This window comes from Fringilla coelebs (genome assembly GCF_963513975.1).
Source record: "Fringilla coelebs genome assembly, chromosome: 12".
Classification (NCBI taxonomy): Eukaryota; Metazoa; Chordata; class Aves; order Passeriformes; family Fringillidae; genus Fringilla; species Fringilla coelebs.
The window spans coordinates 10098740-10112807 of record NC_140038.1 but is presented as its reverse complement, the minus strand read 5'-3'; positions in this window follow the sequence as shown (position 1 = coordinate 10112807).

The following is a 14068-nucleotide window of genomic DNA, read 5'->3' as shown; positions in this document are numbered from 1 at the left end:
AAATACTCAGACATGTACCTGCAGCATAATTTTCTATTTCAAGCTGTAAGCACAAATTTTATGACAGAAAGATGGGGAAATGACAAGGTTTTGACAAGATTTTATTTAGAATATATATGATCATGAACATATCATTTGGAGTCGGAAATTACCTCATTTGTGAGAAATAACACCTCTGGCTTCACTGAACATAAAACAAAGGGTTTGCATTGGGGGGCTTCACCAAAAGACATCTTTAGGAAAGGCAGAATCTTTAATAGCAGAATTACTGCAAACACTGTAATATTTAATTTAAAGATTTTTTTTTTAAATCTTCACAATTAAAATATCCACACATAACTCTAGAACACATGCACAACTACTTTTTCACTATTTATGTAGGCAAATCAATAATTATAAGAACAAAGACTGTAAAAGCTGGCATTTCTACATCCTCCTTCACACTGTTTTTTCTCAATTTTTAACCCCTGCCATTTACTTCCTGTGGCATGAGCAGCTGATTAAGCTGTTTATTCAGCTTATTCAAGGAGCCCAGACAGAATGTTTCTTTTTGCTTATTCCATGAGCCTGCAAGCAAACCTTCCTTTGCCAAACTGTCCTTATCTCCTCTCTCATGAGATCTCTTCATTTGCAGAGACATCCCACCAAATTTTAGATGTCTAATTCTAAAATTTAAGGGACAACACCTTGTGCTGCCACCGTTTTTCTGCACAGAGGTGCTCTCCCACTCCTGTTGGTTGCATACAGGAGGATCTGGGAGCAGAGTGGGTATTGTGACATTCTTGACCAAAGAGATCAATTTTTCCAAAATAATCACCAGTACTGGATATGTCAGTCTGATTTTTTAGCTTGAGGTAATGACAGACCAATTACTATCAGTTTGCTTGGAATTATGGACAGAGTGTACTTTTAAAGCTGGTTCTGGCAAATGTGAAGAGGGTCTCATAGTTGCCCAGTGGCCTGCAGCACATGAAAAAGGAGTAGTGATGTTGTCCAGCTCTAATGCTATCAGCTTGGTATTTTCTGCCACACTGCAGGAACAACAAAATCCCAATTAAGCATAAAATACTGTAGAAAAAATCCTAGCTAGAGATGTTTTAGCAGGACGAACTCCCCTAGCATGTACACAACAGGATTCTGTAGATCACCCAGCAAGTGTTCACTGAGTCTGGGTACAAGTCATTGTTCTCTAGTGTGAAAATAGGAGTAGATAGGAGAAGTCTCAAAAAAGAGAAGAGCAGGCTGTTAATGTGTAAATGGATATTATTTCAAGAGTGTTTTGGGACTTGCTGTTCTCCAGATTTTGGGTCTGGAACACAGCAGTCCTCAGGAGAGTATTGGTATCTGCACATCCATGAAATTGGAGAATCCAGTCCTAGCCTTTAAAAGAGCCAGTGATAATAAAGCCCTGACATCCTCGAGTTTATCCTCAAAGTCAAGAAATAGAAGAGGATGCACGTTTTGTTTATATGATTGCATTTAGTGCTGTAGATTAAACTGTACCTGTCTCTGGACCAAAATGCTTCAGAGCTTTGATCCTCATAAATTTGGTTTTGAGACTTGTGTCTTTGGACCTCTCTTAGGAGCAGATTCACAATCTAAATACATGAGTTATTCACGAAAGGAATGCATGTGTTAGTATAATCCCATCACTTTTTCTTAGTCAGATGAAATACTGTTGTATAGTGTTGGTTTCCCTGCCAAATTTCCCGATGAAATTCCTTCACAGAAATAAAATCTGCAGGAATTGTAATACTTTCATAAAAAGTCATGACCCCTTTAAGGAATTGATTTCTATAACACTCTATTTTTCATTAGAATTGTTTTCCTTTAAGTAATTTCATAATTCTCTGTTAATGAGCAAGTGAAGAGTGTTTTGGAGCAGATAGCATGCGATGTCTAAAGCACCAATCACTTCCCTGGACCTCCTATCTCTCAAACCACCTGCTAATCATAACAATTGCTAATTTGAGACCTTTTAGCCAGTTCTGGTGTCAGTGACAACGCCACGTAGCCTGCAATGGCCATTTGGCCACTCTTCCCACCCACCTCAGTGACTGCTGCTGCTGCTGCCCATTTTGGGCTCTATTGTTCTCCTGCCTCTTCTGACCACAAGCAATTCCTCCTCTCCTAATCTCGGGGGAATCTCTGCCTTCACAATGGGGGCAGGGCCATTCGCTTTGTGTGCAAGATAATCTTTTATAGAATTGTTCTCACACACACACCGTCTTGTTCATGCTCTTTCTGCCTCTGAAAGGCAGATAAACAGCAATGGGGAGGTTTAAAAAGCCAATAGGAAGTGTTAACTACCTCTGCTTACTGTTACCCTTGTTGATCTGCACTTAAAAATGCATATGGATGTGGCTAAATTGGGAAAAAACTGTAATCACTATTATTGTTGCACTCTCTCTAATATTAAACCCAGAAGTGCCTGGAATAGAGGGAATTTGCTGACAGATAAACAATTCACTGGATTTGGATTTTATCAATACCTATGTGTAAAAACCATACAGTGATGGAGCAAGTGCTTCGCACAGTATTTCAAAAGAGAGGAAAAATCTGAGGTGATCAGTTAAGGGAAGCAGAACTGACAGCCCCTGTGCTCAGCATGGTATCTCCCTGCTCCTCTGCCCCAGCCCACTCTGAATAGAAGGCAAAATTTACTTCATTTCCCAGTCTGAATTGCTGAAGTATGACTTTGTGCTAGGCTTTATGTTTAAGTCCTCCACTCCGAAGGATTTAAAGCTAGTCATTGTATTACAAAGCAGGTTGCAGAAAAAGGGAAAAAAATTAAAAAAAAAAAAAGAAAGGGTAGCCTGTACCGACCAACTGCTTTAATTGGGGGGGATTTGTAAATATTACTGTACCCCACACGGCAGTGAATAAATGCATAGAAATAAAGCATCCTGTTGCCTGTGACATGGATAACAATTTCAGATATTTCTTTCACCTTTCAAAATTGTTTTTCTGATTTATTCCCTCTCCTTTTCCTGAGCAGAGTATAAAATTACCTGAAAAGCCTGCATCACGCAGGCATTTCTTCTTCACAATGCTCACTAATAACAGAGCAGAGCAAAGGCTCAGGAAAATCTCAGCTCTGTCATTCCGCTCCGTCCTGCCGGACGCTCTCCTCCTCCTCCTGCCGCTGCCGCTCCCGGTGCGCAGCCCGCGCCGAGGGCTCCCTCTAGTCCCTGCTCCCAGCACAGCAGGGGCCGGCATCGATTCCCGAGCCTGCAGCCGCCCCTGCCTGAACCTCAGCGCCGCCCGAGCAGCGCCAGCCACGGGGAGCTCCATCCCTACACCCACCTATCCATCCATCCATCCGTCCGTCCATCAACCCTCTATCCCCCATCCGTCCGCCCATCATCCCTCTATCCATCATCCATCCGTCCATCCGTCCCCCATCCGTCCGTCCATCCCCTCCGCTGCAGCTGCACAGCCCCGCAGGCTGCCCAGTGAAACACGGGTGCTGCAAAGATTTTGGAATATCTCCTGGCAGAAGTGCTGAGCACAGAGGATGTGTAACCCAAATCTAACTCGTCTGTGAGTCCCCTGGGACTGAGGCCACTGCCCCAGTGGGCAGCCAGGGCTGGAGCCAGCGAGTGCTTTGTTGTACTGCTGCCTTTCATTACTCTCTGCTTTAGCCAGGTGGTGAGGGCCACGCTCTGAAAAGCTCCCTGGGGTTCATGTTGTCTAATAAGTATGGATGTTGCCTGGGGCAGTTGGTGAGGTCCCTGTATCTAAGGCCCAACAAACTCAGCTTTATAATGATTGGCAGATTTGGGGTTGAAGCGTGGCTGCTGACATGACATCGTAATTCATTACACACTGCTCTTTAACGTGTAAATTACCTGAGATATTACCAGGATTTTGCTTTTAACCCTCATCTGCTTGTACCTAATTTTGTTCTACAGCTGTGTGGGCTGACTTTGGTGAGGCTTTACTGATGCAAGACAAATGCAGGGGAAGCCCTAAGCTTCGTGTTTTGTTACATGTTTTTTCTGTAAAACACAGTGCAGTAAAAAATTTCAACAGTTTCAGTCAAGTTCAACAAAATGTTACAGCTATGACATGAATGTCAGACCTCAAACCTGGTATTTAATCACTTAGTTCAAAAGGAGCATTTTTGCAGTGGTTTCTATAGAGGAACAAACGGCAAGTACCTCACAGTCACAAAAAAAGTCCTTTTCAGCACAATTATCAATCTATTCCCACACCTTTGTATGGCTTCCTCTGCCAGTGTGTGGAGTTGCAGATATTGCTGTTTATATGAATAAACAGCACACAGACCAAGACCAACAGTGCTACCTCTTGCTCACTGCCACAACTTACACATAGAACCAGCAAGAAAGCAAAATTAAGTCTATTAAAAGGTAGCTGATGTAGAGTGACAGATATGATTATTTCAATGCTGGGAAAACAGATGAGCTATTTTGAATGAATACTTGAGTTTTAGGAATGATATATTTTATATAAATTAACATCCCCAAGCCCACTCAAGCTTTCTCCTTAGCCTGGACAAGTTAATGACAAGTTACAGAGCTTGTCATTAAAACATAGTATCTGATTTTATCTGACAATAAGATTTAAAATGGTGATTCAATGATGATATCAAAGGGTGCTGTCTGTGCTGCTTTGGCCACAGCAGCCTCATGTTGCCAAGTGCACATGTGTAGATGGAAAATGAAAGGCTGGCAGTATGTGTGGGGCAGGCTCCTGACCTCTCTCCCTGGCTGAGACCTGCTGGGCCCTGGAGCCTTTGCTCTGCAATAGCTGTGTTTTCAAAAATTATTACAAAATAGTTGATATTTATAACTTGCTGCTGCAAATAGATTTTTCAAGACACCCAATATTAGCCAGCCTGGCAACCATTTAATTCAATGCTGAGTGCTTTGAAAAAATATATCCTGAGAGTGTTGACTGTCCTTGAGTTTCTCTGATACCAACAGAATCTGGAAGGATTTATAAGCCTGTAGGAGGTGGCTAGCAAACAGAAGGATTCAACTCACAGGCCAAAGAAAAATAACTGGGCCTTGTTTCAGGCCCTTCTAGAAATCTGCATCACAGCAAGCATTTTTTGGCCACCCTTATGATGGCACAGTACCACTGCCAATTTATACAAACACTTTTATCTCAGGCTTCAGCAGGAAGTTTTTGGCCTGGATATGACTGAGTTAGCTCTAAATTTTTCTCTTCCTGCATCATAAATATCCTCAACCTCTGGTCATATGCACCAGGTCTCAGATTCACTTTCACCTCTTCTCAGTCCTTATGAAAGTTTTCCTCTTGCAACGAAAGCCCAAATGAATGCAAACTGTATTCAGACTTGGTACAAAACCTTTCCATGGTCCCAGCTGAAAACAGAGTGAAGTTCCAACCCCTAAAGCAGTGAGCACCTTTGCTCTATAGTGAACAGATGCTTTCGGGACTGCTCCTGTTCGTCCCAAACTGTTACAAGAGCTCCACTACTGGGAAACCTCAGCAGCACCAAGAATAATAATGCTCTTTAAGATCCAATTTTAATTTGGATGCAGTGAATCATCCACAAGTTCCAAGTAACTCAGGCATTTCAGTGTAATGTGTCAATACAAGATGAAAAAAAAAGAAGTGAAAGCTAGCCCTGAAACCCAGACATTGTTTTTATGTATCTGGCACATTTATTTGTCTTTATTTTAGATTATATAGATTCTTATTATCAATAAGATAATTCTTATTATATAGATTCTTATTGTCGATACTAAATATTTGACTAGCCTAATTTCTTTTTTGTTCATTATACTAAACTGAATGCACCAGCAATTTATTTTGCTACAGTTTGAAAATAACACACAGCATCTCTTTTTACTGCACTTTACTTCATATCAAGGTAAAGTAGCTATCCATAATCTCACCTAGGTTAATACAGAAGAGATCCCTCTTGTCCACTTTGAGTGGAAAACCAGCTTTAAGGCTGCTTATGACATGGCAGGCCAGTTGCTACAGAAGCCTATTTCCCCTTCATCCCTGGTCCCTCAAGACAAGTCAAACCTTGCAAGACACTGAGTCCTCTCAGCTCAGGCCATTCCAGGTGCTGCAAATGTTGGGGAGCCACAGGAAGGATCCCCAGCATCACACTGGCAGGAGGGTGAGGGGGAATTTTCCCTTGCCCACAGCTGAAATTCCATGACAACTCATTTTTGTATGTTTTCTTGCATAGAAAACAAATTATTTTTTAGCTACCCAAAGCAGAGTTTTTCATTTTAACAAGCTGCATTCTATATTGCTGTGAGGCTGAGGAAGACACTGGAGCTGCAGCAGCTCAATACTGGGTGGTGAGAAGCAGAGAGTTAATCACTGCTGAGCCAATATTTCGATATAATGTTGGTGGACTCAGTGCTATTTTTAGCCCCTCTGCCAGCTGTATTCACTGCAGTTCCTGTGACTGTTTTTGACAGAAGAGGAACAGTATCTCCAGTTACCTGGCCAAATTCTTATTCTGGCAGTTTCATCCTCCCTGCTGAAAAAACTTGCATAATGTCTAAGGAATAAACGCGTTTGTGCTCCTCCTTCAGCAGCAATTCTACGTGGGGAGGTGATGCTCGTTTCTCCTACAGGTGTGTGCTGCCAGTGGGGGTGTGTGACCCCAGCAGGCACATGCAGCCATCCAGGTGGGGGTACTGCCATGTCCTGCAGCATTTCTGTGTTCCAGAACCCCTGCTGACCTTGGCTGTTACTGCTGACACATTCCAAGAACCATCCTGCCTGGTGTCCTCTGCATAATTTCAAATATGGGAAAGCAATGCCATCTCCTCACGCGCTGGTCCCACTGCTGGACACATTGCCAGCACCCAGAAAAGGACAACGTTTTCTTTCCAGCTCTTTGCCTTCACTGAGTGCCCACTGCCTGAGCAGGACATGGCAATTCTCTCCACTGTTCTGAGGGCTTTTGTTTCATCACACACAGACCTGGGCCAGCAAAATGAAATATATTCCTGATGTCTGAATTAACTATTATATTAAAAGAGGAAACTTCCCATGTTTGTGGGGATGAAGTAAATGTCCCATGGCATTTTAAGATAAAATTTTGAGCCCACAATCTTAGACATTGCTGTTTTAATAAGCTGTACTGCATTACATTAGATTACAGATTCGAGCATACCCTTGGCTCCAATATAATCTCACTATCAAATGGTTTTCAACACAAAGACCTTCAAATTTTGCTTTAAATCAGATTATCCCCCAAAACAGAAAAAAACAATTGACTGTGGAGTGCTTTCCCTTGCTTTCACCATTTTGATTTCATGACACAGTACAGGCACACAAGAGAAAATGCTGTACATTCTCTTCCTCCTTCCCTTTTAGTGCTAGAACCACTTCTTTTATCTGAAAGATCAGCCACCTAAGGTTCTTTTTCTGCACATAAGTATGTGTGGTTTTTTTCTCTGTACTTTGAATAATACCAGTGAATGCTGTGCTCACAGGTACACTGAGTGCAAAGATACATATTTGAGGGTAAAACGCTCTGTAAATCTGTCAGTCATCCAAAAAAAAGGAAAGGATTTAATTGCATTTTAGCTGCAGAGGCATTTCGTGTGTCGTAACTGTTAAAAAAGGAGGAAAACTTTCATTATCAGGTTCTGGGATTCAGCTGTGCATTTCTCCTTAACACTAATAGGAGACTCTGCTGTTTCTGCCCACCTAACACTGAAAAATTACTCAATAAAAATTACTTGTCTGGTGCAATTACACCCTCATCTTTTAATTAGCATTCTCTGTAGTAGTTAGTGTGGGCTTTAGAAGCCTAGTAAAGAGATATTTCTTGGCTGAACAAAGTCATCTTCTTACCAAGTAGATTGGTTTAGCTCCAGCCTTTCAATGAGCACGGGATCCCAAAAGCATTTCATCCTCATTACTGAAGCACAATGCTGCTGCCCAAGTGTGAATGTGGATGCTCTGCTCTTCTGGGAAGGGAGGGCTTAGTACTGAATAAACAACTATCTGGGGAGAGGAAAAAGAGACTGAAAGGAGCTTCTGGGGCAGAAGAGGGCTGAAGCCAAATATTTTTTTTTTGTATAATTTTTCTTTTAAAATGAAATGGGCCACTTAAGTGTTTTCTTTAATTATTGTCAGAGAGAGGGAGATGCCTGCAATGCAATCCTGAGTTGTGAAGTACACAGCACATATAAAAAGCAGCAGAATCCTCAAAAAGCATGATGAGCACAGAGCAGTGCTTACATGTATGGATCACTCTCTGGCATGAAGTTTGAGTCACCCAATAAAATAGAACCACAATTCTATTTATAGTGTATGTGTCTTCCCCTCATACTTTCAAAAATTTCAGGCTGAGCAAAATTTTTTTTTGTTTCCTGACATTTTAAAGGAAAAGTACTCTGGAAAAAAGAAGCCTGTCCTAAGCAGCAAGGACAGTATGATGGCAGCACAGAGGCAGCTCACTGGGGAGCTGGCTGAAGGCAGCACAGCAGGGCTGGAGCCCAGGGACCAGTCCCTGGGGCTGTTCCAGGGCAAGGACAAGCACTTGTCCTCCCAGTTTACACAGGACCTTCTCAGGTGAGGTTTCCATGATCACCTTTCAAAACCTTTTTCTCTCATATAAATAATCATACATTAAACCAGGCAGAGGAATTCCTGTCCTCTCACCCAACAGAGGGTCCCTACTTACTGAGCTCCAAAAATTATTTTCTCCCCTCCTCTGGCCAGATATATTTTTACAAAACAGTGTCCAGGATTGCCATCAGAGTTTTGAAACACTTGGGAGCACTTCCATCCTTTACAGTCTTCTCATTATTGAGGAAAAGTATTTATGAGCTGAAGGACACACAGTATATGTCTCAATTTACAATGCAGTTAGAAACACTTATAAAACATTTAATCAATTAAAGACTAGTTGGTTTTTGTTTTATTCCCCACAATTTTTTAATTAACAGCAATTAGTGTGGCAAGAAAGCAGAATATTTCAATAAATCTTGATAATAACAAACTTTAAAAGGTCTTTGGTGAAGATTTTGTGATTTTTCAATTACAAACAAAGAAATATCTCCAAAATCAGATTAAACCAGAGCTGCCATTTTAGCACCTAATGTGCCCTTCTAGACCTGGAATCTGCCCCACAGGGCCTCACTCCAAGTGAGAATCTTTTCCACCAGCTGCCAAAATTGTCTTATGCTGGAAGAGTAAGGGCTGGACCAGCCCAGGAGAGGGCAATGGCAGACATCCACATGAAGCTGGATGGAAGTGGTGCAGCCCAGCCAGGGGACAGCTGGGGACAGCCAAGCCAGGGCTATTGTCAGGGACAGAGCAGAACTGAGCAGGAAGAGTACAAATAGAAATCTTTGAGGATAGTCACATTGTTCAGTTGATAATACTGGCTCCTCTATTCTGGGTGGGCCTTTTTTTTTTAATTATCTGCCCTTTTTTAGAAAAAATATCTGTCAACTAAAAGTCTTGATATGGGCCAAGCTGGCAGATACACTTGACATGAAAGGTCAGAAGCTGTGGCAGTAGCACAGGGCTCCTTCTTGGGTAATCAGCAGTTCCACCTTTGGCAGTGGTGGAACCACTTTCTTAGTCTCCTGTGCCTGGCTGCATGCCCAGCTTGTGCAAGCCAAGGGGAGCTCTGCAGAACTCACACTATTTTTACAAGCTGTATGGGTTATAGTAAGCATGTGTATGCAGAATAAACATATTTTGATTGCTTTCCATTCTATCTTTGGTCTGTGTCAAAAGCCTGGGAGCAGGAAGACCAAAAGATTAAAATAGAATATTCTGGAATCATATCAAGATGGAACAAAATCTGTGAATTATCAACCAAGACCTATTCCTGGAAATTCAGTATGCCAGCTCACCTCCCAAGCATGCTCAGATGAGATTTCTGTGACTAAAAAGCCAGAGCATCCTGATGCCACAAGACACTCACTCACATCACCAATGCATTGTGACCTTGACTCTGCATAAGCATATTAACAGACTGAGCCATTTTACAAATTACACTGCATTCCTGAATAGTGAAAGAAAATGTCAGAAAAGCTCAAAATTCAAAATACACACATTGAAATGCATGATGCTTGGTTCAGTTGGAGGAAGGTAATTTCACAGATTTTAGCTTTCCTATTGTTGTATGTTTCTCTCAAAATCACTATCTGGGAAAATGTGCATTAACTAGCATCTGTACGGTGGGAGGATGACCACACAGTGATTTCAAAATCATGCTCTCATTACTGCTAAAAATATAGTTTGTTATCCCAAGAAGGGATGTAACACCTCTGTAATTAGGGACTTCTCTGGCCTCAGGGGAATCCTAATAAAGCAAATTTCATACATTGATGTGCTTCCCATTGCTTCATTTCTTTGTTCTATCACCCTGTTGTTAATAACACCCTGCAGCAAAAAATGTTCATGAAGCCAAGAGCTGTCCAGATAAGAGAAAAGGTCATGATCCCCCTAGTGCGCGTTCATCAGTGAATGGACACCAATCTGAAAATAAGAGGATGCCTGTCAATATGGAATGGAAGGCAGCAGCATAACATCAAATTAAAGCCAACGAATGCTCATACAGTTGTACTGGGCTCCAACCTTAACCAAAAATCAATAGTCAACAAAGTATTACAATATGAAGTGACTGAATCACTGGGGAAGGAGGTAGCAGAGGGAGGAAGTGCATGAAAGCCTTGCAAACATTATTATACTTATATACACATAGGCACACAGATGATGAGGATGATGATGCTCTGCTGCCTCTGAATTTCAGCAGGAAGTGGAGCCTCAGTTAGCAGGGGTAGGAGACGCAGCACAAGATTCTAGTCATGCCAGTATTGTTACTGGGTACACCTTCTACAAACCCACAAAACGTGTTACACACAGCTTTCATGTTTGAGCACAGCCCCAGATACTAAGGGTTACTGCTGAACATTATTCATGTATATTTTATGGCAATTTCTTTGAATGATCACAGTAGCAGTAAAAATTTCACAGGGCAAGCAATGTCAGGTGGCATTATGGGAAGCAGGGATTTTTGCCAAGGAATGGCTGCAATAAAAATATTGGTTTGCCTTTGAATGTTTTGGATAAGTTATATTTGTGAGGAAAAATGCTGGGGAACTACTTACAGCTAAGGCATCACTATATTCCAAAGAGTTTGCCTTAAAACCCTCTCCATTTATTGGTAAATTCATGAACTACAGTAAAATTGTAAATTTCTATCCCCAAATGTAACTTTTTAAAAGAAATTCTGTGCTTTCCTTCTATCCTTTTATGCCATTGATAGCTTATTTCAAAATCACTCAGAAGCAGTTAGGAAACATACAAAATCTTCAGTGGAATTTGATTCAGCCTGCAGAGGTAATGGGGATGACTCGCTCCCTAACTACAGGCAAAACTCAATTTAAAAATGCTTTATTTTCCCCTATAATTTTCAAACATGAAGAATTCCAAGAAAGAAAAAGGCTAAAGAAATTCAAAACATATAGAAATCCAAACAGCTGACTTGTCTAATAACTATTTTTCCCCTGAGCAGCTGAGAAGGAAAAGTGAACCAGGGAATTTCCTATTTGTACATAATTTTATCGTGAACCAATTAACTTTAGCAGTAAGATGGCCCTCTGGTTTGGAGCTCCTCATTTTGCCCCACTAAATGTACAAGATTAATTTTGCTGCCTCAAGGCCACCCTGCACATAATTAGGCCTGATGTTGGAAAATGACCTTAATTTTCTCCATCAGTTTTGCACCCAGAGTAAGTACGGGAGCCGTTTATAGCCCTTAGACATCTGAAAATCAGATTAAACATGCAAATCACATAGCTGGACAACAAAGCATGATTAAAATAATCACCCCTAACTTGAATCTATAAACCTGCACAAATAATTAATTTTAAAGTTTGTCATAATTTCTAAAGATAAAATGCATCAACAAATGCAGAGAATGCTTCTGGGCTCTTCTAAAATTCCCAGAAAATATCTTTATAGTTTTTCAAAGAAACAGGGCAACTTGAGATTTCTCTGGGTTTTCAGGATGAGTTGCTGAAAAAACCCCTTATTAAAGGCATTAATTGGGATAGGGCCCAGTTGTTCTAGGCACTGTACAAAACATGCAGTGGTCACCTAGAGATTAGAAACTAAAAAGAAAGACCTTGGCAAATAAATTACAGGAAAAAGGGAAACTGCAAGGGAGACATCCCCAAAAGAGAAGACTGATTGCAAAGAAGTTCAGATTAACTGAATTTTGTTAATACAGTTGTTTCTTTCCCTTCCCTTCAAGAAATGCTTTCTATTATGCATTTCATCAAGGTAACTATTGAGAGTTCATGTTTATTCATTTGTTTAATTGCAAAGTGCAATAATGAAAATAGAAGTCAGTCTTATTTCCAGAAGAGCTTGAATATGAACTTTGTTATCTGGGCCTCCACATTTGCTCAATGCATTACACAAGAACTGTGTTGTAGCCTTTTCTTATTACTCAAGCAGTAAATTTTCAAGACAATTATGGTCTACAACCTACAATGCAGTGTCAGTTCCAGTAACCCAGGGACCCTCATCAACCATTTTTTGTTTGGTTTGTTTCTTCTGGAAACCTTGGGTTCCTCATTTTCAGGGAAAACTCTACCTGCACCTTTTGGTGTCTCAACAGCTGCATCATAAGCAAATCTTCAGGTTTATTGCCCTGTTAATTAGGGTCACGGCCCACTAATAATTTACCCAATAATAGGATATTTTTTTTAATCAGCCAGTCATTGCATTTATTATTTCCTTTGGCTGAAACTGTAATAAACACTATGAAACACTTTAATTTATGATACTTCTACCCATCATAAAAGCATTTAACCTGGCCTTAAATTTTCTTTAATGGTAGCTTTCATTTCTAACTTTTTAGCTCTTTTAAAGCTATAATACATGTTCTGGTAGGTGGAATTCACTGCCATTTAGTGTATTAGCCTCACTAGCCAAATCCACTCCATAAATGCTCATTTGCTTGCTAGCAAGGATTATAGCAGAGAGCTGTCCTGTCCCCAGGCATCATTATATAGTCTGTGTTATTGTGTTAGGGCAGGACTCACATTGCCTACAGAGGATGCTGCAGACCAGACAGATCATTGTGAACTCCTGCAGGTCACTAGTCCAGAAAAGAGAGCAGGACTGCAGCCGTGGGAGCAGTTCAGAAACCTGGCTCCACTCTGGTGCCCAGTCACCTGGAGATAGCAGCAGCATTTGTGGGGCTGATTGCAGGCCATGTGATCCTCAAGAACCTCTAGGAAAGATCTTGAAATCTCAATTGAGAGCTTCAGGAAACTCTGCCCTGAATAAAACAGATGAGCTCAATGCTGATGCTTTTCCTATTTTCATGCTGCTGTTAGAGGAAAGGTCTGTATAAACCTAGTAAAAATTATTAGGAAAAGGTGAGGAGGAGGGGCTGGAGTATTGTGCCACCTTAATGAAAGGGGCTGCAGAAAATGCTTAAAAGTGAGAAGAGGTGGTTGCACTTCTCTCACAAAGAACAAACCTCTAAAGTGGACACACATTGGATAAATAAATGCCACGAGTAACTAAAGGTTTCTTGGTGTGTAGCAAATAATCAATGGTGTATGCAGAAAACAGGGCCAGCAGCTCCTCCTGACAAGCAGAGATAGGCAGAAAACCAGAGTAAGGCTCCTTTCATGAGGGAGGAGTATTAACCATGAAGATGTTTTTCCACACCAGTGGGACTGAATGCATTAGGATTAGGAGCAGAGATGGGCAAAGCAAATCCTGAGAGGTAAGGAGCTTGTCAGCATGATACTGATGTCACAAGTCATGCTGATGCCCAGGTAGTAATAACACCATTTTTTGTAGCTGTTATTTGTATTAAAGTAGCTGAGATTAGGATCTTTTTGTGTTAAGCCTTTAAGCAAGGAAAAGTCTAACCCCCAAAGAGAATGTAGTCATCAATAATAAGACAAGCAAAAGCTGGGAACAAGGCCATTATTATTCCTATTTTATAGCTGGAGAACTAAAACACTGAGATTAAATGATTAGTCACAAAAAACCCTAACCCAAAACAAAGCAAACCTACAGAAATTAATGCTTTGACATGGAGCCACAT